Source organism: Schistocerca piceifrons, chromosome 11 (genome assembly GCF_021461385.2).
Source record: "Schistocerca piceifrons isolate TAMUIC-IGC-003096 chromosome 11, iqSchPice1.1, whole genome shotgun sequence".
Taxonomy (NCBI): domain Eukaryota; kingdom Metazoa; phylum Arthropoda; class Insecta; order Orthoptera; family Acrididae; genus Schistocerca; species Schistocerca piceifrons.
This window is the reverse complement of record NC_060148.1, coordinates 2,441,820-2,463,394: the sequence shown is the minus strand read 5'-3', so window position 1 is coordinate 2,463,394 and position 21,575 is coordinate 2,441,820. Positions and strand designations below refer to the sequence as shown.

The 21,575-nt window shown below is 42.2% G+C and overlaps 1 long non-coding RNA gene across 1 annotated transcript; it reads right to left on the bottom strand.

Annotated features, from left to right (window-relative positions):
* Positions 1–1,364: 1,364 nt before the first annotated feature.
* LOC124720332 lies at positions 1,365–19,901 on the bottom strand. The gene is made up of 3 exons (XR_007006128.1): positions 19,661–19,901; positions 3,034–3,183; positions 1,365–1,740 (listed from the first exon to the last, which is right to left on the bottom strand). It is a non-coding gene; the product is annotated as an uncharacterized LOC124720332 (long non-coding RNA).
* Positions 19,902–21,575: the final 1,674 nt, after the last annotated feature.

Here is a 21,575-nt window from a genome sequence, read left to right as displayed (position 1 = left end):
AGTGCGTGACGCTTCATAACCTGCCTGACAGTGTGACCACACAAATAGTATTGGGACTGCTGCTCTTCGTCACACACCATGTTACAAAGTGGCTCACCAACTTCCTCAGCACAGACATCCCCATCTTCACTAGTTCTGCCTGCAAACTACTGCCTTCATTTTCATAATTATCAGTGGCAGTATTAAAGAACTGAGAAAGAGTAATAACCCTCAGTGACAATTTTACTTCTCGTAGCGTTGGTACTGGATTTTTGAAGTGGAGCATTGCTAACAGATTTTCCAAGGTATCTTGTGTAAATCTACTTATTAGCAAAAATTTTAATTTCTTCTCATTCAGGAATGTGTTCTGCAATTCCAAAATACCTCCAGCTGTCAAAACTACACCACACTGAACTGGTTTCCAGGCACTGTTCAGCCCAATTTTCAAGTTTCCAAATAATCACAGTGTCCTAAAGATGGCAGAGAGCCTCACTGTATGTTTGTTGATCAGAACGACTCAGAGGCATAACTGGAGCTCTGGATGTCATGAGGCAAGACCACTTACGAACATGCTTTAGAAACCGTGCTGTGGTTAAAGTATTTCTCTGCAGTTTTTCTGTCTTGACAGCATACTCACTGGCTGCTGCAGTCTGGCTGTTAATTATGGCAGTAGACGAGCCAACTTTCATTTTCTCGTAATGGTTTGGCCTCAGACATCCCTCACACAGTTTTGGTGCCAGTTTAAGACTTAAACCACTGTCTACATCAAGCCACTGTTATACACGATTTATATGTACCTCATTACAAGGCAGATCATGTCCCTTGACAACATTTCGTCAGAGGAAGACCGATTGCCCATTGACTAAGTGAATCCTCGTTTTTCAAAATGTGTGGTGTATCTGTGAGGAAAATTAGTTTCCAATTATCATCACAAAGACACTGGCAGAAACTAATTTTGAAAACCTTTCGACAACAATTCCAAATTCTCGCCATACAGCTAAATTCTGCCCTCCCGTCACTGACGCAATGCAGTGAACATTGTACAAGTGCCTAAGATTCCCTAATAAAGCTTATAGTAATGTCTGGCGTGAGAACTGGAAAAAGATGGCCCTGTGTAATGGTAACCTATTGTTTGTTTCCATCTTGAGGTAATACCACCCAGCATAACAACTGATGCATTAGAAGCTATAGTTTTTGCAAGGGCGAGATCTGGTGGAGGTGTCTTATCATTATCAATGGTGCAGCCAATGCTCAACCACATTCCAATGGTGAGTGATACTAACCTCATCCATCAGGAGAACAGCATGCATCTCCACTGGTAACATGAGGGCAAGCTTGACTTTCAGGGAACTCACGAGCTCCCTCGGCACACCAGATCTAACTTTTATGCTCTGTAGCGAACATATTGGGGTTCTATCTGAAGGAAATGGTAATTTATTTTCCAGCAGGACTTTGTACCCCTTACTACTACAAGGTGGTCGAATTTTTAGCCCTTTCCACTGACCATTTGCTACCTTCACGTGTCCCCTTCACTCATACTACAAACTGATCTGCACCGAATAAACCGTGCAGACTCGCAAAGAGGCTGTCTTTTTCTAAAGACACTCTTCTCTCCCTTTTCTGAGAGAGGGTGAGTTTTCTCTTGAAAGCTTCAATTCCAGCCTGAAGCTAGGTTCTTCAGGGTGGTGACTTCATCTTCTGTCGTGTCCAAGTTCGCTGCAGGACTGACGTCATTCGTCACATTCGAAGGCTCTCCAACCTCTGGAACACATATTTGCAGTATTACAATCTTCAAACATAAAAAGCATTTAATACTGTAATATGTTTTTAGGTAACCAGTAATTGTTTCTCAGTAGGCTGTGGTATGTAATTTAAAGATTCGTAAGATGCAAAAATCTTACTTTCAAAGGACTGAAGCAAGTCTATGACAATCTGAGTGGTAATATTCCCAGTATGCTCTTAATACTATGAAATGGTAAAGTAATGTCATATCCTACAGTGCAATTGTAGTTGACCAATTGTATTTAATTCTCAACAAACGCTACTATAGTGTTTCCAAAAACCTGTAGGCTCTTTGCTAGGCATCACAGGAACCTGACGGCAATAGAATGTAAAAGAGCTTCACTATACAACACTTCAATAATAACGCAGCACGTGAGAACTGAATACTTAAATTACAAGAGCTGTGCGGCAAGTGTTACTTCCTGATGTGGGTTTTAGTGGAGATTACCTTTAAGGGCAAGTAATTATTATTTACAATAAAAGATTAAATAATGAGGACCAGACCCAACCACAACATTGGACACCTTAGCACCTATTGTGCTACATACTACCAATAAAGGCAAAGCTCTGTATACAGAGTCTGAAAAACACAAATGGTATTGGAAACACCACAGGCTTTTAAGGAAACTTTAGCCAGCTGTGGTAACAAATCAAAGCATCAGTTTTCCCATTTGTGTATAACATTTAACTGTAAATTAGAAATACGGTATATACAGTGTCCAATGGCAAGCAGTAGAAACGATATAGCATAAAGGTATGAGAAATTACATTACTTTATATTTCATCAGATACCAATACAAGTGGACTGTGTGTCTGAGAGATGTGGTCCTGTTCACTAAATTACCTTGTGGTGGAGTATTTTGTTCCCACCATCAACGGACCCTGGACATGTCAGTTTCAAAAATATACAGCTGTTGTAAATGAAATGTTTTAGTCTTCTTCTGTACACAACTCAGGGTTAAAATGAGTGTACAAAATATAACTTCTAAAGAAGGAACTCTAAGCAACACATTTACAACAACTTTAAAAAGGTATATGCTTACTGTACTCAACTGACAAAAGTGTTTCCTACGACAATTACTACGATACAACTAAGCCTACTTTCTGCAAAGGTAATGCTGTGAAGGGAAATTCTGTGTGTCCTACTGATCGAAACACCAAATCTGTGCTGTTAGCAGTCACACGAGATTTTCAGTGTCATAATTCAGGAGCAAGTGAAAGCATGACGTATGCATATACCAATTGAAGTTGTGAATGTTATGTTCCAGTTACCTGTATCCTCAGTCCGTTTCTCTAGTAGGCCAACAGGTTTCCTCTCGGCAGGAGCTTTACGATCACCAAAAATGGTTGGCACAGCATTTGGTTTACGTTTTACCACTCCACCAAGTCTGTCAGTTCAAACTGGTCTGGAGTAAAGTGATTCTGGTAAACACAAACAGTACTATCAGTCAATGTAGTTACCAACTTCGTTATTTAAGCGATATAAAAATTTCAAGACTATACGTTATAACTATATTTTGTAACATAAAATATATGAATCTGTAATATCAATAGAACTCAGCACATGCTACTCGTAACTACATACAGTGCAAGAAATCAAGAGACGTATGAGTTAGGTACAGTAGCTATACACAAACATTGTAACACTCAGATTCTATGTACAAACTAACTGAAACAATTTCATTTTACATGATACGACTAACATCTTTTAGGGAATGTATCTTCATTCAAGTTTAATTTTCATTAGGTTTAGGTTTCCTGTGTAACAACAAATATTGTACGATGCACGTTGTCTACGCCTGCCTACACTGTGTGATCAAAAGTATCCGGACACCACCAAAAATATCAGTTTTTCATATTAGGTGCATAGTCCTGCCACCTACTGCCACTGTTTCCGATGTGACGGTGAAGTGGAAACGTGAAAGGACACGTACAGCACAAAAGCGTACAGGCCGACCTCTTGTGTTGACTGGCAGAGACCGCCGACAGTTGAAGAGGGTCTGTCCAAACCGTCACGCAGGAATTCCAAACTGCATCAGAATCCAATGCAAGTACTATGACACTTGGGAACTTTGATTTCAAGTTACTTTTAAGTACATTACGGGAGTGAACAGTGGTCAATGTGTTACAAATATTTACTATCAAAAACAGTCTCGATCACGATTTATTTATTACGGTGACTGGTTTCGACCACTACTGTGGTCATCTTTAGAGCAATGAGTAAGAACCTCCTTCTGGTGGTAAATCACTACCACCAATCGGTACTCACCATAATAAATAAATTGTGATCAAGACTGTTTTTGACAGTAAATACTGGATTTCAAGGTTGAGCACACGGTGCAATGAGTGTAAACACTGGACGATTGAACAGCGGAGAAACGTTGTGTGGAGAGACAAATCACGGTACACAATGTGGCGATCCGAAGGCAGAGTGTGGGTATTCCGAATGCCCGGTGCACGTCATCTGTCAGCATATGTAGTGTCAACAGCAAAATTCAGAGGCAGCGGTGTTATATGGTGTGGTCGTGTTTTCCATGGAGTGGGCTTCCACCCCTTGCTGTTTTGCGTGGCACTATCACAGGCCTAGATTGATGTTTTAAGCACCTTCTTGCTTTCCACTGTTGAAGAGCAATTCGGGGATGGTGATTGCATTTTTCAACACGATCGAGCACCTGTTTGTATTGCACGGCCTGTGACGGAGTGGTTACACGACAATAACATCCCTGTAATGAACTGGCCTGCACAGAGTCCTGACCTGAATCCTAGGGAACATCTTTGGCACGTTTCGGAATGCGGACTTTGTGCCAGGCGTCACAGACCGACGTCGATACCCCTCCTCAGTGCAGCACTCCGTGAAGAATGGGCTGCCATTCCCCGAGAAACCCTCCAGCTCCTCATCGAACGTATGCAAGCGAGAGTGGAAGGTGTCATCGAGGCTAAGAGTGGGCCAACACCACACTGAATTCCAGCATTACTGACGGAGGGCGCCAGGAACTTGTAAGTCATTTTCAGGCACGTGTCCGGATACGTTTGATCACATAGTGTAGTATTTGTATCTGAGACTTTTGAATATACAAGATGCCGTATTAAAAGAGTTAATTATAAATATACTGTACTGTTACGACTGACGATACAATTCAACTATGCTATTCTTTTTATTTATTTCAACGTTTGTCGAAAGGGTAGGCCTACACTATTAAATGCAAGTAACAGGTATTTTACAGAGGCACGTCAGTATCACGCCAATTATTTTCACAAAATTTACTGAAAATGAGGCACTGTTAATTGATCTTTGAAGTACACATAGCCATAGCCAACAACATACATTAAAACATCCAAATACTGTACTTCCCATCTTCAACAATTGGGCCTACACACTGAATACGAAACGAAATACCGTGTTTACCTATTACACCTTTCGTGTTGCCAAAAATATGTCTTTATAGCAGTCAGTACATTACAGATTAACTAGAAATGTGTAGCTTTCACTATGGTTTGTCCAAAAAAAACGGGCTTGCACACAACGTACCTTTTACAAACAAATGTGACCGGTTTGAGACGAACCACATGTAATGACACACGAAATCTGATCACTAAGCGAGTCGAAATACAGCAAGTTTGTTAGACAGCGAATGTTAAACCTTAAGATTATTTGCACTAATGAATGAAAACTGTACTTTCCATACACAAGCGAGAGTGGGCTGCCAGTTGGCTCTGCTGGTTTTCATCGGTCATATTCTCCTTCTTGCTGCATCTCTACCTTCAGAAGGAATTCTGTACAGTTTACCTCCCTTTCTGCCTCAGAACAAAAAGCGAAAAGCACAGCACTGAGGTAGTATTCTACTTAGAACTTTGAAAATACACAACACTGCCCATGCTTCTCACACAATGCTTGGGCCCACGACGGCTGCTAATGTTACACGATGTGATATCAGCCAACTGTGGATGGCGGCGAACGCAGCAGAATACGATGGCCGTACTTCCCTTTATACGAGGCTGTACTGCCCTGGTAAACACGCCATGACTCCAGCGCTGCAAAGTGGAGTGCATCTCGACTTGCACTGCTGCCTACTTTGGACTTGCTAACAAAACGACTTCCTCGTGGAAGAATGGGGACGTGTGTTTAAAACCTTCAATCGTGCAATCGGATAGATCATCAAAGTTTCACAAGTGAGAAGATAGTACGACACGTGTATGTGGAACAGATTCTGTAAAGATTCAACGTTCACCTTTTGCATTATAAACAACCCACATACAGTACTTGATAGTATATCCTACAGCAGTCTCCAAATAAATTCTTGCCCTTGTGCTATTAGGTGCTAATTATTTTCAACTGTTTGCGCTGGCTGTACGCTACCATCAGAACTTTAATTTCAAAAAGAGCATTACTTACATCTAAATAGGTATTCAACTTCATTAACAATTACTTAATATAATTCCAGTTTATAAGTTACTATGTTTAACCTACTGAAACGGCTTTGCCCTCGCATTTTTTGCGAGTTAATTGCATGCATGAACTCTTCAGTTATTTATGTACCATCCAGGTTGTGGATTCTTTGCAGCTTTTGGAATTAGTGCTTTGCAAGGCTTGTATGTAACACATAAATGAGATACTTCATGACCTTAATTCAAGATGGGAGTGTCATTCTGTAAGAATATAATTCATCCAGAAATTCCATCCAACCTTGCTATCTGAATCAGCACTTTGTGTGTTAAAGTGAAAACTTTGTATGTCTCTTCACTTCTGTTGCCACAGTATCTGTATTTCTCAGGTAAGTTTTCATATTTGTGTATGTCTCTTTGTGACCTAATAAGTAAATACAATCTTTAATTGATGGCAGTATGTTTGAGCACTGATTTTCATAATTACCAGCAGCAGGAATGTACAGATTACTCAATTCAATTAAACATCTCAGTATCTTAGTTTATTGCTGTTAAGGCTAAACACAATTTACAGGGATGCAATTTTTGCAACTGCTAGTACTACTGCTAAATCTACTGCTGCAGCTACAAGTTATAGAACCATAGACATCAGAACTTTACGTGTGCATTTATTGTGACGTGCAGATACTACGTAACTAATTTTTTTTTCGTCACTACCCACAACACCAAACAGGCTACTATATCTAAATTATGCTGAACGAGGTGGAGCAGTGGATAGCACAATGGAATCTTATTCAGAAAGACAGTGGTTCAAACCCGTGTCCAGCCATCCCATTTTAGATGTTCCGTTATTTCTCTAAATCACTTCAGCGTAATGCCGGGATGGTTCCTATCAAAGTGCAAGGCCTTACTTCCTTTAACATCCTTTGCTAATCTGAGCTTTTGATCCAATCATTATTTTGTACATTTGAGAGAGATGCAACCTCGTGACAAGAAAGTGATGCTGTAGCAGTTTCCACCAATAGTGCTGCAGGAGGGAAATGACATGGAGGCTTCTGGGTGAATCAGACTGAATAATGGAACAGCTATGGCCACCACAAGCGACGTGGAATCAGGAGGAATTGCTACACCAATCCACACCAACAAAATCTAAGGAGACTGAAGATCGCTATTTTCGTGCAGCGCAACTACTTGCGCAGATACCTTGAAACAAAATGAGAATGGTAGTGTGGGCAGTTTCATAAAATATCTGGCATCAGTTTGTGAAATCAATTAGAAGGCATAGAGCAAGACCACTGTAGCACATCAATAAACTGTGTGTGTTACCCGTATGCACACTATTTAAACAAAATTTGATTGCTGTCTTGGAAATAAACTAAACCCTTATTACTTCCTGAGAGAACTGAATGTGAGTGTTTTCACATGACCCTCGACTGTGTTCAAAATGACTCCTGTCAGCTATTGTAATTATGTAGCTCTGCACTACTACCCCCCCCCCTCCCTCCCCCCAACCTTTGACCTTGACGTTAATGGGAAGGCTTGCATGATACAGATGCAGATAACCATACTGTAGGTGCAGCCACAACAGAGGGGTATCTGTTGAGAGGTCAGACAAACGTGTGGTTCCTGAAGAAGAGCAGTAGCCTTTTCAGTAGTTGCAATGGGCAACAGTCTGGGCAATTGACTGAACTGGCCTTGTAACATCACGCAAAATGGTCTTTCTGTGCTTGTACTGCAAACAGCTGAAAGCAAGGGGAAACTACAGCCATAAGTTTTCCTGGGGGCATACAGCTTTGCTGTACGGTTAAATAATGATGACATCCTCTCGGGTAAAACACTACAGAGGTATAATACTTCCTGAATTGGATTTCCGATCAGGGACTGCTCAGGAGAACATCATTATCAGGAGAAACAGAACAGGGGTTTTATGGATTGGAGCGTTGAATGTCAGACCCCTTAACTGGGCAGATAGGTTGGAAAATTAAAAATGGAAACGGATAGGTTAACGTTAGATATAATGGGAACTAGTTAGTTGATTGGCAGGAGAAACTGAACTTCTGGTCAGGTGAATACAGGGTCATAAATACAGAATCAGATAGGGGTAATGCAGGGGTAGCTTTAATAATGAATGAAAATTAGGAATGCGGATAAGCTACTACAAACAGCAGGGTGAAAGCTTTTGCACAGTAGTACAGGTTAATATGCAAACTAGCTCTGCACATGATGCATTGAAGAAATATATAATGAGATAAAAGAAATTATTCACATAGTTAAGGGAGAAAAAAATGTAATACTCATTGGGGACTGGAATTCAGTAGTAGGAAGAGGAGGAGAAGGAAAAGTAGTAGGTGAATATGGAGGTTTAAGAATCATGAAAGAAGGTTGTATCTGTGGAAGAGACCTGGAGACACCAAGAGATTTCAGATTGATTATACAGGGCATTACAAAAAGGTACGACCAAACTTTCAGGAAACATTCCTCACACACAAATAAAGAAAAGATTTTATATGGACATGTGCCCGGAAACGCTTAATTTCCATGTTAGAGCTCATTTTAGTTTCGTCAGTATGCACTGTAATTCCTCGATTCACCACCAGTTGGCCCAAACGAAGGAAGGTAATGTTGACTTCGGTGCTTGTGTTGACATGCGACTCATTGCTCTACAGTACTAGCATCGAGCACATCAGTACGTAGCATCAACAGGTTAGTGTTCATCACGAACGTGGTTTTGCAGTCAGTGCAACGTTTACAAATGCGGAGTTGGCAGATGCCCATTTGATGTACGGATTAGCACGGGGCAATAGCCGTGGCACGGTACGTTTGTATCGAGACAAATTTCCAGAACGAAGGTGTCCCGACAGGAAGACGTTCGAAGCAATCGATCGGCGTCTTAGGGAGCACGCAACATTCCAGCCTACGATTCGCGACTGGGGAAGACCTAAAACGACGAGGACACCTGCAACGGACGAGGCAATTCTTCGTGCAGTTGATGATAACCCTAATGTCAGCGTCAGAGAAGTTGCTGCTGTACAAGGTAACGTTGACCACGTCACTGTACGGACAGTGCTACGGGAGAACCAGTTGTTTCCGTACCGTGTACAGCGTGTGCAGGCACTATCGGCAGCTGATTGCCCTCCACGGGTACACTTCTGCGAATGGTTCATCCGACAATGTGTCAATCCTCATTTCAGTGCAAATGTTCTCTTTACGGGTTTGGCATCATTCCGACGTCATCAAATTGTAAATTTTCACAGTCAACAGGTACGGGCTGACGAGAATCCGCACGCAATTGTGCAATCACGTCATCAACACAGATTTTCTGTGAACGTTTGGGCAGGCATTGTCGGTGATGTCTCGATTGGGCCCCACGTTCTTCCACCTACGCTCAATGGAGCAGTTATGATTTCATACGGGATACTCTCCCTGTGCTGCTAGAACATGTGCCTTTACAAGTACGACACAACATGTGGTTCGTGCACGATGGAGCTCCTGCACATTTCAGTCCAAGTGTTCGTACGCTTCTCGACGACAGATGGATTGGTAGAGGCGGACCAATTCCGTGGCCTGCTCGCTCTACTGACCTCAACCCTCTCGACTTTCATTTATGGGGGCATTTGAAAGCTCTTGTATACGCAACCCCGGTACCAAATGTAGACTCTTTGCGCTCGTATTGTGGACGGCTGTGATACAATACGCCATTCTCCAGGGCTGCATCAGCGCATCAGGGATTCCGTGCGACGGAGGGTGGATGTGTGTATCCTCGCTAACGGAGGACATTTTGAACATTTCCTGTGACAAAGTGTTTGAAGTCACGCTGGTACGTTCTGTTGCTGTGTGTTTCCATTCCACGATTAATGTGATTTGAAGAGAAGTAATAAAATGAGCTCTAACATGGAAAGTAAGCGTTTCCGGACACATGTCCACATAACATATTTTCTTTATTTGTGTGTGAGGAACGTTTTTGTAACACCCTGTATGGTGGTAAGACAGATTTGGGAAACAGGTTTTAAGTTCTATGACATATTCCAGGGGCAGATGTGGACTCTGTACACAATTTACTGGTTATGGACTATATATTAAAAATGAAGAAACTGCAAAAAGGTGGGAATTTAAGGAGATGGGACCTAGATAAACTGACTAAACCAGAGGTTGTACAGAGTTTCGGGTAGAGCATAAGGGAACAAATGGGAGGAATGGGGGAAAGAAATACAGTAGAAGAAGAATGGGTAGCTCTGAGGGATGAAGTAGTGAAGGCAGCAGACGATCAAGCAGGTAAAAAGACGAGGGCTAATAGAAATCCTTGGGTAACAGACGAAATATTGAATTTAATTGATAAAAGGAGAAAATATAAAAATTCAGTAAATGAAGCAGGCAAAAAGGAATACAAACGTCTCAAAAATGAGATCGACAGGAAGTGCAAAATGGCTAAGCAGGGATGGCTAGAGGACAAATGTAAGGATGTAGAGGCTTATCTCACTAGGGGTAAGATAGATACTGCCTACAGGAAAATTAGAGACCTTTGGTGAAAGGAGAACCACTTGTATGAATATCAAGATCTCAGATGGAAACCCAGTTCTAAGCAAAGAAAGGAAAACAGAAAGGTGGAAGGAGTATATAGAGGGTCTATACAAGGGCGATGTACTCGGGGACATTATTATGGAAATGGAAGAGGACGTAGATGAAGATGAGGTAGGAGATATGACACTGTGTGAAGAATTGGTGGGAGCACTGAAACACCTAAGTAGAAACAAGGCACCGCAAGTAGACATCATTCCGTTAGAGCTACTGATACCCTTGGGAGAGCCAGCCCTGACAAAACTCTACCATCTGGCGAGCAAGACGTATGAGACAGGCGAAGTATCCTCGGACTTCAAGAAGAATATAACAACTCCATATCCATAGAAAGGAGGTGCTGACAGGTGTGTGAACCACCAAACTATCGTTTTAATAAGTCACCATTGCAAAACCGACAAATGAAAAAACTTGTAGAAGATCAGTTTGGGTTCTGTTCAAATGTAGGAACACGCGAGCCAATTCTGACCCCACTACTTACCTTAGAAGCTAGGTTAAGGAACGGTAAACCTACATTTACAACATTTGTAGGCACAGAGAGCTTTTGACAATGTTGACTGGAACAAGCTCTTTCAAATTCTCGTGATAAATACAGGGAGCGAAAGGCTATTTACAATTTGTACAGAAACCAGATGGCAGTTATAGGAGTCGAGGGGCATGAAAGGGCAGCAGTGATTGAGAAGGGAGTGAGACAGGGCTGTAGCATTGTGGCACAACTTGGCTAGAAGAAGTAAGTCGGTAGGAACATTCTGAGGGATCGACGATCACCTACTTAGTACTGGAGGGAAGCGTGGAGGGTAAAAATTGTAGATTGAGACCAAGAGATGAATGCAGGAGGATGTCGGTTGCAGCAGTTACTCTGAGATGAAAAGGTTTGCACAGGATGGAGTAGCACGGAGAGTTGCATCGAACCAGTCTTTGGACTGAAGATCACAACAACACCACCTCTGTACTACCAAATCACAACATATGTGGCCCGCCAGAAGACTGTGTGACATGGCGTACATTTATGGGCACAACTATCAGGTTATACTCTCTTGTATTAGTGCACGGTGAAGTGCTGTATGCCACACGTGTCCAGAAACGCTGCATTATTTGTAGATCTGAATAACTCTACGGGAACCAGATTTTAGGAATGCACAAGTGAAATAAAACACAGTTGTGTGCTTTGTGTGTACATGCACCACTGCTCTGGCTTTCAGTGCAGATTTTGAAAGGCAGTTCAGTTAATTTGTTAGTTGCCGCTTGACTCTTAGAGGGATGTGTAGCTGGTTCACATTTCACAGCCACATTCTTATTACAGCTCCACAGAAGAAGGTCTGAATTGATTGGTGATTACTGTAGAGCTCAAAACGAATTTCCTACATTTAGTAAAGTGTATTATACATGAGCAACATCATTACACAGTGTTACTGCATAAAATTCAGTTGTCATCTCTGTAGCCACCAACAACGAACTGTTGTTACTGTTAATTGGAATCCCATCAGGACCTGGCGATTTATTTATTTTCAACCCATTCATTCAGCTGCTTGACAACCCCAGGGATGTCTATCACTATGTCTTCCATACGGGAATCTGTACGAGACTCAAACGGCGGTATGTTTGTACGATCCTCCTGCGTGAAAGATTTCTCAAATGCTAAATTTAAAATTTCAGCTTTCATTTTGCTGTCTTCCGTTGCCAGGCCAGACTGATCAGTGAGTGACTGGACGGAAGCCTTAGAGCCGCTTACCGATTTTACATAAGACCAGAATTTCCTTGGGTTTTCAGCAAGATCTTTTGCTAAGGTACGACGGTGGTAGTGGTTGTATGCTTTGCGCATCGCTCTTTTTACAGCAACACGAATCTCCACTAACTTTTGCCTGTCATCATTCTCCCGATCTTTCTTGTACCGCGAGTGCAACTGTCTTTGCTTCCTGAGCATTCTCCCAATTGCACTGTTAAACCAAGGTGGGTCTTTTCCGCCCGTAACCCACTTTTTCCGCACATATTTGTCCAATGTGTGATGTACAATGTGTTTAAAATTTGCCCATAATTCTTCCACGTCCATCGTACCGGAAGTAAATGAAGTCGATTCATTTACTAAGTGGGATGCTAACAACTGCTTATCCGCACTTTCTAGTAAGAACACTCTCCTACCCTTCATGACCGACTTTTTAACTTTCGTAACCATAGTCGTAATGACAACATCACGATCACTAATCCCTGTCACAACACTGACACCATCGACGTCTGTTCTGTTCGTGGCTGCCAGATCTAAAATATTTCCATTACGCACTGGCTGTCGATTTAGCTGCTCAAGACAGTTTTCGGATAATGTGTTCCAAAGTAATTCACACCACAGCTTGTCTGTACCACCTGTAATGAATCTATAGACATCCCAGTCTATACTAGATAGGTTGAAGTCACCTCCGACTAATATAGCACGATCCACGTACTTCTGCGATACAGAGTGTAGACTCTCTCTGAATGATTCTAGAACTGTCACGCTGGAACCTCGTGGCCGGTAATAACACCCAACAATTAACTTTATTTCCCCTTGCTCTGTTAAACGTGTGCAAATAACTTCACAATCACACTCTACTTTGACCTCAGTAGACACAATATTTTTGTCAACTGCAATGAAGACACCACCTCCTACGGTGTCTAATCTGTCTTTCTGATACACATTCCGACCCTCACTAAATATTTCAGAACTTCCTATCTCAGGGTTCAGCCAGCTCTCAGTCCCGAGAATAATTTGCGCACCACACGCTTCCTGGAGGGCAGTAAATTTGGGAACTTTATTCCGAACACTCTGAAAATTTACTGCTAATATCTTGATAGCTGGAGTGTATTTAAAGTGAGCGCGTCCCGATTTCCCTGCCCGCACGTCGACTGGTGAGTGTTCATCAGGACACCTCGCACTGCTGCCTAGCCTAAAAAACCCCCCTGTGCACGCCACAAGTACTCTGCTACCCGAGTAGCCGCTTCCTTTGTGTAGAGCACCCCTGACCTACCTAGGGGCGTCCTACAATTCCCCAACCAATAGGGCAAGTGGGAACACGTAGGAGGGTTTTCGCAGTTGGGAGTTAAATGATCATTGTAGATGATGAATCTGTAGTAATGACAGTCTCTGACTAGGTATCAGGAAGGCTCTACTTTGTGTTCTGGTAACAGATGAGCACCGCATTCTGAAGGTGGCGATCTACGGTTGAGGGGTCTTCAGAAAAGATGCGAATGAGGAATATAGGGCCAGAATTGTGGCGAATTCAGTGGGCTCTTTGGATCTGCGTGTCAGGATTTCGACTCTGCTTCCACACAACTGCCCCACTGGGATCCCGGGGTCCACCACCGTCAATCGCAAAAATGAAAGTGAGCAGGAGGTGGGGCATCGAAGCCATCTGCGTCACAGTGGACTGTTTTTGAGGAAGGATGCATGTGGACCAATGGTGATGGCAGGTAGACGGGGGGGGGGGGGGGGGGGAGACAGAGACTGTGACAGAGACGAGACTGTGACAGAGACGAGACTGTGACAGAGACGAGACTGTGACAGAGACGAGACTGTGACAGAGACGAGACTGTGACAGAGACGAGACTGTGACAGAGACGAGACTGTGACAGAGACGAGACTGTGACAGAGACGAGACTGTGACAGAGACGAGACTGTGACAGAGACGAGACTGTGACAGAGACGAGACTGTGACAGAGACGAGACTGTGACAGAGACGAGACTGTGACAGAGACGAGACTGTGACAGAGACGAGACTGTGACAGAGACGAGACTGTGACAGAGACGAGACTGTGACAGAGACGAGACTGTGACAGAGACGAGACTGTGACAGAGACGAGACTGTGACAGAGACGAGACTGTGACAGAGACGAGACTGTGACAGAGACGAGACTGTGACAGAGACGAGACTGTGACAGAGACGAGACTGTGACAGAGACGAGACTGTGACAGAGACGAGACTGTGACAGAGACGAGACTGTGACAGAGACGAGACTGTGACAGAGACGAGACTGTGACAGAGACGAGACTGTGACAGAGACGAGACTGTGACAGAGACGAGACTGTGACAGAGACGAGACTGTGACAGAGACGAGACTGTGACAGAGACGAGACTGTGACAGAGACGAGACTGTGACAGAGACGAGACTGTGACAGAGACGAGACTGTGACAGAGACGAGACTGTGACAGAGACGAGACTGTGACAGAGACGAGACTGTGACAGAGACGAGACTGTGACAGAGACGAGACTGTGACAGAGACGAGACTGTGACAGAGACGAGACTGTGACAGAGACGAGACTGTGACAGAGACTGTGACAGAGACTGTGACAGAGACTGTGACAGAGACTGTGACAGAGACTGTGACAGAGACTGTGACAGAGACTGTGACAGAGACTGTGACAGAGACTGTGACAGAGACTGTGACAGAGACTGTGACAGAGACTGTGACAGAGACGGAGAGAGACTGCCAGAGACGGAGAGAGACTGCCAGAGACGGAGAGAGACTGCCAGAGACGGAGAGATATATAGAGAGATATTGGAAATGTGCATTGCAAATCTAATGGTGCAGGCTGCTGTTAAGACCAGAGATGACAAACGCTTTGGTATATGTTGTCAATTAGGATGGACTGTCTGTTTTCTTTGACATTTGTACATCAGCAGTTGTTCAAGGATGTACAATTTTCTGCCCAATCACGTTACACGAGACAAAATACATGTTTATGCCTTTACGTATCACGACATTGGCAATCTGATATGAAATACTACCCACAAATGGTACGGTATAGGTGGTCTTATTTTATGTTTGTTTTGTGTGCTGTGATTCTTTTGCAACTATTTGTGTTTTTCAGGGATTCAGCTACACTGGTGTTTATTTCAATCTCTTGTTTACATTTATCTTCAGAGTGTTGTAGTTGGGTTGCTGTTCCTCTTGACAACATACCAGAATGCTGCCATTTTGGGGCTGTGGGATGACAAGAGGAGTTGTGGATGGCGGAATGTTGTTGTAGGCTTCCAATAAATTCCAATTTTATGTCTACTACTTGTTATTGTAATGGTCAGGTCTAGTAAGTTTACAATGGTGCCTACTTTGTCCTCAACTGTGAACTTAATACCTTTATGTGGGGTGCTGAACAATTAGATAACTCACTGCTAGTTAATTGTGATGTATATGGCACAGAAAGGAGACCGTGACCACTGGAGGTACTACACTTTAGTTATTTTATTTACATATTTGGATTTATGTTCGAGTCTTAGTGGCCTCCACACAGCCATTTTCTAAATAGTGGTTTGTTTCTTTACACACGGTGCCTCAGGTTACCCTAAAATCCTGACACAATGCACACCTCTATTAAGACAAGTAAATCAACCTGATGCCTGAAATATTTGTCTGGACTGTAGCCTTAAATGGAACTGAATCGTGAGCAATAAACAGCATAGACAAGAGGAGAATAGAAGCTGTTTAAATGTCGTGCTGCAGAAGAATGCTAAAGATTAGGTGGGTAGACTGAACCACCAATTAAGAGGAAATGTTTTTGAACAACGTCCCACACGTACACTATCATTTTATTTTACCAATTGCACGTTTGTGACTATTTTTGCCAACTGCGACCAGTGGCGATGCATCATTCCAGATGGATAATGTGGCGGATCCCAAAATTAATCACAAAGACTGGAACATCAAGTAATAAAATAAAAACAATGTATTATGGCCGTGGAACTTCTACGCTATCATAAACAGTTTATCACTTGCTGACCCACGAAGTTCTCCAATGACAGTAATGGAAAAGATCATGATACATAATGATAATGGAGAAGATCATGATAGATAAACAGGTACATAATCTAGGACGATAGAAATTTATGGCACCCCCTGCCTATAAGTGCAGTCACGTTAACATGAAACATTGAGAGGTAAAAAGTAACGGTTAATTGGGATGTGTTGGCAGTAAAAATTTTAGAGAGAGACAAAGCCTCGAATACTGTAGGCGAGTTCAAATGGACGAACGTTGCAGTAGTTATTCGGAGATTAAGAAGCTCGCACATGACGGACTAGATTGGAGATGTGATGAAGTCAGTCTAAGGAGTGACGACCACAATATTTAAGCAGCAGTAATGCAGGTACGAAAAGCAGTCAGGCTGATCGAAGGCAAGAAAACCCACATGCTGGCTGACCCTCATAGAATTCCAAACAGGTGTTTGTTCTTCCCTCGTTTGTCTCTTATTTTCCATTTCTAATCATCAGTAAAGAGTCCAACTGCAGCCTTTGGTCCACCAAACTTGTGTGCATCTATTCTGCCTGAAAATTTCAACAACTGTTACAGTCCTTCACGTAACAAAACATACAGATGCACAAAGCCACAGAGAAAGGAACACAAAGTCTAGAATGAGTTTTGGACTCGTTTCACTTAAATAGTACTGTCAAGTTAGAGCAGAGTACGGAAGCTGGTCTGGAGAAAATACAAGCAGTAACAGTGTGGAAGTATTGCAGCACCACGACCAGCCGTGAGTTAACACAGCTGTCAGCCGTGTAATCGGGGTGCCGAGTGAACTGCTGTCTGTTGGAACAATGTCTCACACGTGTGCTGTTACTGTCGCTCCAACTTGCAGATGTGGATATGCTGATTATCGCCTGCATCTGAATAGGGTGGCTAGGGAGAGGTACTAGATGAGCATCTGGCAGGATGCGTAAGGCAACACATCTTTTGGCTAGAATCAGATTACAGACAGACAGCTTTGATAGGAATTACAACTGCGTAGAACCATCAAATATGGAATAGTTACCAGAAAATATAAATTAGTTTGTTCCGTCAAAACATTAGGATGCTGAATGAATAGGAAGATGAGCTTCTTTTATGTCAGGAAGGTGTATGTATTTCGGGTGTGTCTTTTTTGCCTCTCTCAGTACCATGTACTCTCAGTGATGCAGAAATTAAATATAAGGTTCAAATGGCTCTGAGCACTATGGGACTCAACTGCTGTGGTTATCAGTCCCCTAGAACTTAGAACTACTTAAACCTAACTAACCTAAGGACATCACACACATCCATGCCCGAGGCAGGATTCGAACCTGCGACCGTAGCAGTCGCACGGTTCCGGACTGCGCGCCTAGAACCGCGAGACCACCGCGGCCGGCTTAAAATATAAGGGATTACAGGCTAGCATCATGTGTGTGTACAGTTTACTTGGAAAAGGGAAAGATGTTAACACAAAAGCAAAAATATACACTTCTAATTATAACACTCCTCAGGGGTCTAGGAGACTATCAGTGATTTAGGAGAAATCTCGACGAATTGTTGAGCTTTCTGCCAAACAAGTTGAATCAGTCATTAGTTTGTGAGGATTTTAATGAACTTTTCTTAGAAGATTCTGACAGGTAAAAAAGGCTAGAACCATTATTTGGGTGTTTGAATCTGATTCTGGTAGTGAATTTAGCAACTTGTGAGCAGGGAGACAAGAGGACCCCGAATCAAAATATTTATTGACACAGCTCAGGCTGAACAAGTGATGTGCAAGAAATTGTTAATGGAAATGGGAAATTTATTTGAAGCCTATGACAGTATAAGTTCTTATTCAGCAAAACCACTGGATTTTAATGAGTGTCTAAAATATTTGCAGATATATACATATTCTGACAAATTAATAATGCAGACATCTTTAGCGTATTTCTGCAGACTAGTATATTATGGAATAATTGCTTGCTTAAGTTAATAGCAAAGAGGGGAACTATTCATGCATCAATTATCTACTGGATGTACACCACGTTTCTCATTTTTTGAAGTATTGCAAGCGTTTCTATAGCTATCAAAGTTTCACAATTACTATTTTTCATGGCTATCTGTATGGGACTGGATGAAATTATTTATACTTCTTGCCCCCTTTAAAAAAATACAGTACAATAAAAACTTATTTTTATTTAAAGTGTTACTTAATACAATGTGGCAGATACTGAAGATATAAAACAAATTTTTCCATGCTACCTGTCTCCTACGGGCATGTTTCAAAAACATCTTCCTCTCAGCAATGGCCTTGCGTACGATTAGTGTTTTACTATGGCAAAAAGAGTTTTCTGCAGCGCTGGTTTAACTGTCACAAATTCATTAGTTCCTATGGTTTAAAATGGCTCTGGAGTAAAGCGGTTTGATTAATCACTGAAACAATTATCATCTAATCTCATTACGTCAGCCGTGTATTAAAGGTGCAAAAATTTTGTAACTGTCCATTACAATTATATTTAGCAATGAAAACGTTGTTCATCTGCAAAAAAATAAAACTTTACGAATATTACTGATAGTAACACACAATCTGCATACGTTCGGCTGACACACAATAATACCTTCTCATCTGTGGCGTTCCACTTACAGTATTGCTCGAACGCAATTTAATTTTTAATTTAAAAACTTAGCTGCCCCTCTTAAGTAACATTCATTTCTTGGTATGTTATTTCTGTTATGTTTAATTTTTAGCAATATTTCACACACATGTTGAAGTTCTATTTGCACTTGAGATCGTTTACTGGAGTAACATCTTACACAAACAGTTGTAAAATAACGAGAAATTAATTATGCTGCTCTCATTCCGTTTGCTTTCGTTTTACATTTTTCCTGTTCGTTTCAATTCGTCACTCCCGTGATAATGCACTGAACACAGTTTAAAAAAAAAATAATAAAAAATAAAATAAAAAGAAATAGGTAAACGTCCTTCAGGATTTGCACACCACAAACTGAAACGTAACCGTCTTGGGCCTCAGTTATGACATTTTTTTTCTGTTTTTCCAAGTGTACACCTGTGAAAGCACCGATACTGTACATCTGAATTTAACCTCAACAATCTACTACTAGTTATGTCAAGAACTTTAACAAGTTAAAATACTGCAGGTCTCTACTACGTGATATACTCGGTGCGGAATCTTAAATTTTCTAATCCACGTTAATGCGCGAAAATTGCACTTACTTTACACAAAGCAGTTGCTTTTGTAATCTGCCAGTATGCTCTGCAGATGTTCATCAGCCGTATTATTCTTCTTCTTCCTGCGTCCCTCTCTTCTTCTCTTCGAAGGTACAACCAAAAGCACAGCATTGTTAGTTTATTCAAGACGAGAAAGCCCAATATCTCCTACTTTAAACGAACATGTCACGAACTGCAGTCAGCTGTAACCTGTGCAGTGTGCGGATGTGAAACTTTTGCAGGCAGCGACTCGACCTGCCATCTGTCTGCGGCAGTTGGTACTGTGGCCGGCAACTCCTGCCCTCTCGCGCCTCTCCGGTACACTACGTGCAGTCGGCCAAGTGTCTTTTCCGCCATTACACCTCGTGCCGTCTTCTCCAGACCTGGTCCCGCAACGTACCAAATTCTGAAAATTAACTTATCATAAGACCAATTAAAGGATGTTGATTCTTAGAACTGTTTCCCAAATCAATTACACATCAAAATGTGATTCAGATCAAATAGAACAACTCTAGAGTTACACACAAGCAGCAAACAGATAAAATTCATTGAACCTAACAATGACTTTTTTCATTTGTGGGAACTGAAGATAATGATTATCGACTGCATGGACAGGGAATGAAATAATTAGGAGAGTGAAAATCTGGCCTACTCGGCAGAGTTTCCAATACTAAGCGAGTATACTGAGCCTCCGATTTGTGCGAAAAAGGAAGTTAGGGAGCACTACGATTAGCAGTTATGACTTTTCAAGATCTTTCGCGCATTCATAGACAGTGAGAAACACCCTCGCATTGTTCCACGATATGTGATGCGCACAATTGCAATACATTTTCATCTACAACATATGACGTGGTTTGACCAACCACACCTTACAAAAATTGCATTGTAGAGACCTTCATGCAAAATTCTACCAGGCGGCTTCCTCTTTCATTCCTTCCCCCCAATCCATATTCACCTACTACGTTTCCTTCTCTCCCTTTTCCTACACTCGAATTCCAGTCACCCATGACTATTAAATTTTCGTCTCCCTTCACTATCTGAATAATTTCTTTTATTTCATCATACATTTCTTCAATTTCTTCGTCATCTGCAGAGCTAGTTGGCATATAAACTTGTACTACTGTAGTAGGTGTGGGCTTCGTATCTATCTTGGCCACAATAATGCGTTCACTATGTAGTAGCTTACCCGCATTCCTATTTTCCTATTCATTATTAAACCTACTCCTGCATTACCCCTATTTGACTTTGTGTTTATAACCCTGTAGTCACCTGACCAAAAGTCTTGTTCCTCCTGCCACCGAACTTCGCTAATTCCCACTATATCTAACTTTAACCTATCCATTTCCCTTTTCAAATTTTCTAACCTACCTGCCCGATTAAGGGATCTGACATTCCACGCTCCGATCCGTAGAACGCCAGTTTTCTTTCTCCTGATAACGATGTCCTCTTGCGTAGTCCCCGCCCGGAGATCCGAATGGGGGACTATTTTACCTCCGGAATATTTTACCCAAGAGGACGCCATCATCATTTAATCATACAGTAAAGCTGCATGCCCTCGGGAAAAATTACAGCCGTAGTTTCCCCTTGCCTTCAGCCGTTCGCAGCACCAGCACAGCAAGGCCATTTTGGTTAGTGTTACAAGGCCAGATCAGTCAATCATCCAGACTGTTGCCCTTGCAACTACTGAAAAGGCTGCTGCCCCTCTTCAGGAACCACACGTTTGTCTGGCCTCTCAGCAGATACCCCTCCGTTGTGGTTGCACCTACGGTACGGCTATCTGTATCGCTGAGGCACGCAAGCCTCCCCACCAACGGCAAGGTCCATGGTTCATGGGGGGGGATATATATATTAGAGGTTTTAATACCTTATCAGATTACTTTTAAAAGACATAGTCTGGCACACCATCCAGTCCACATGAATA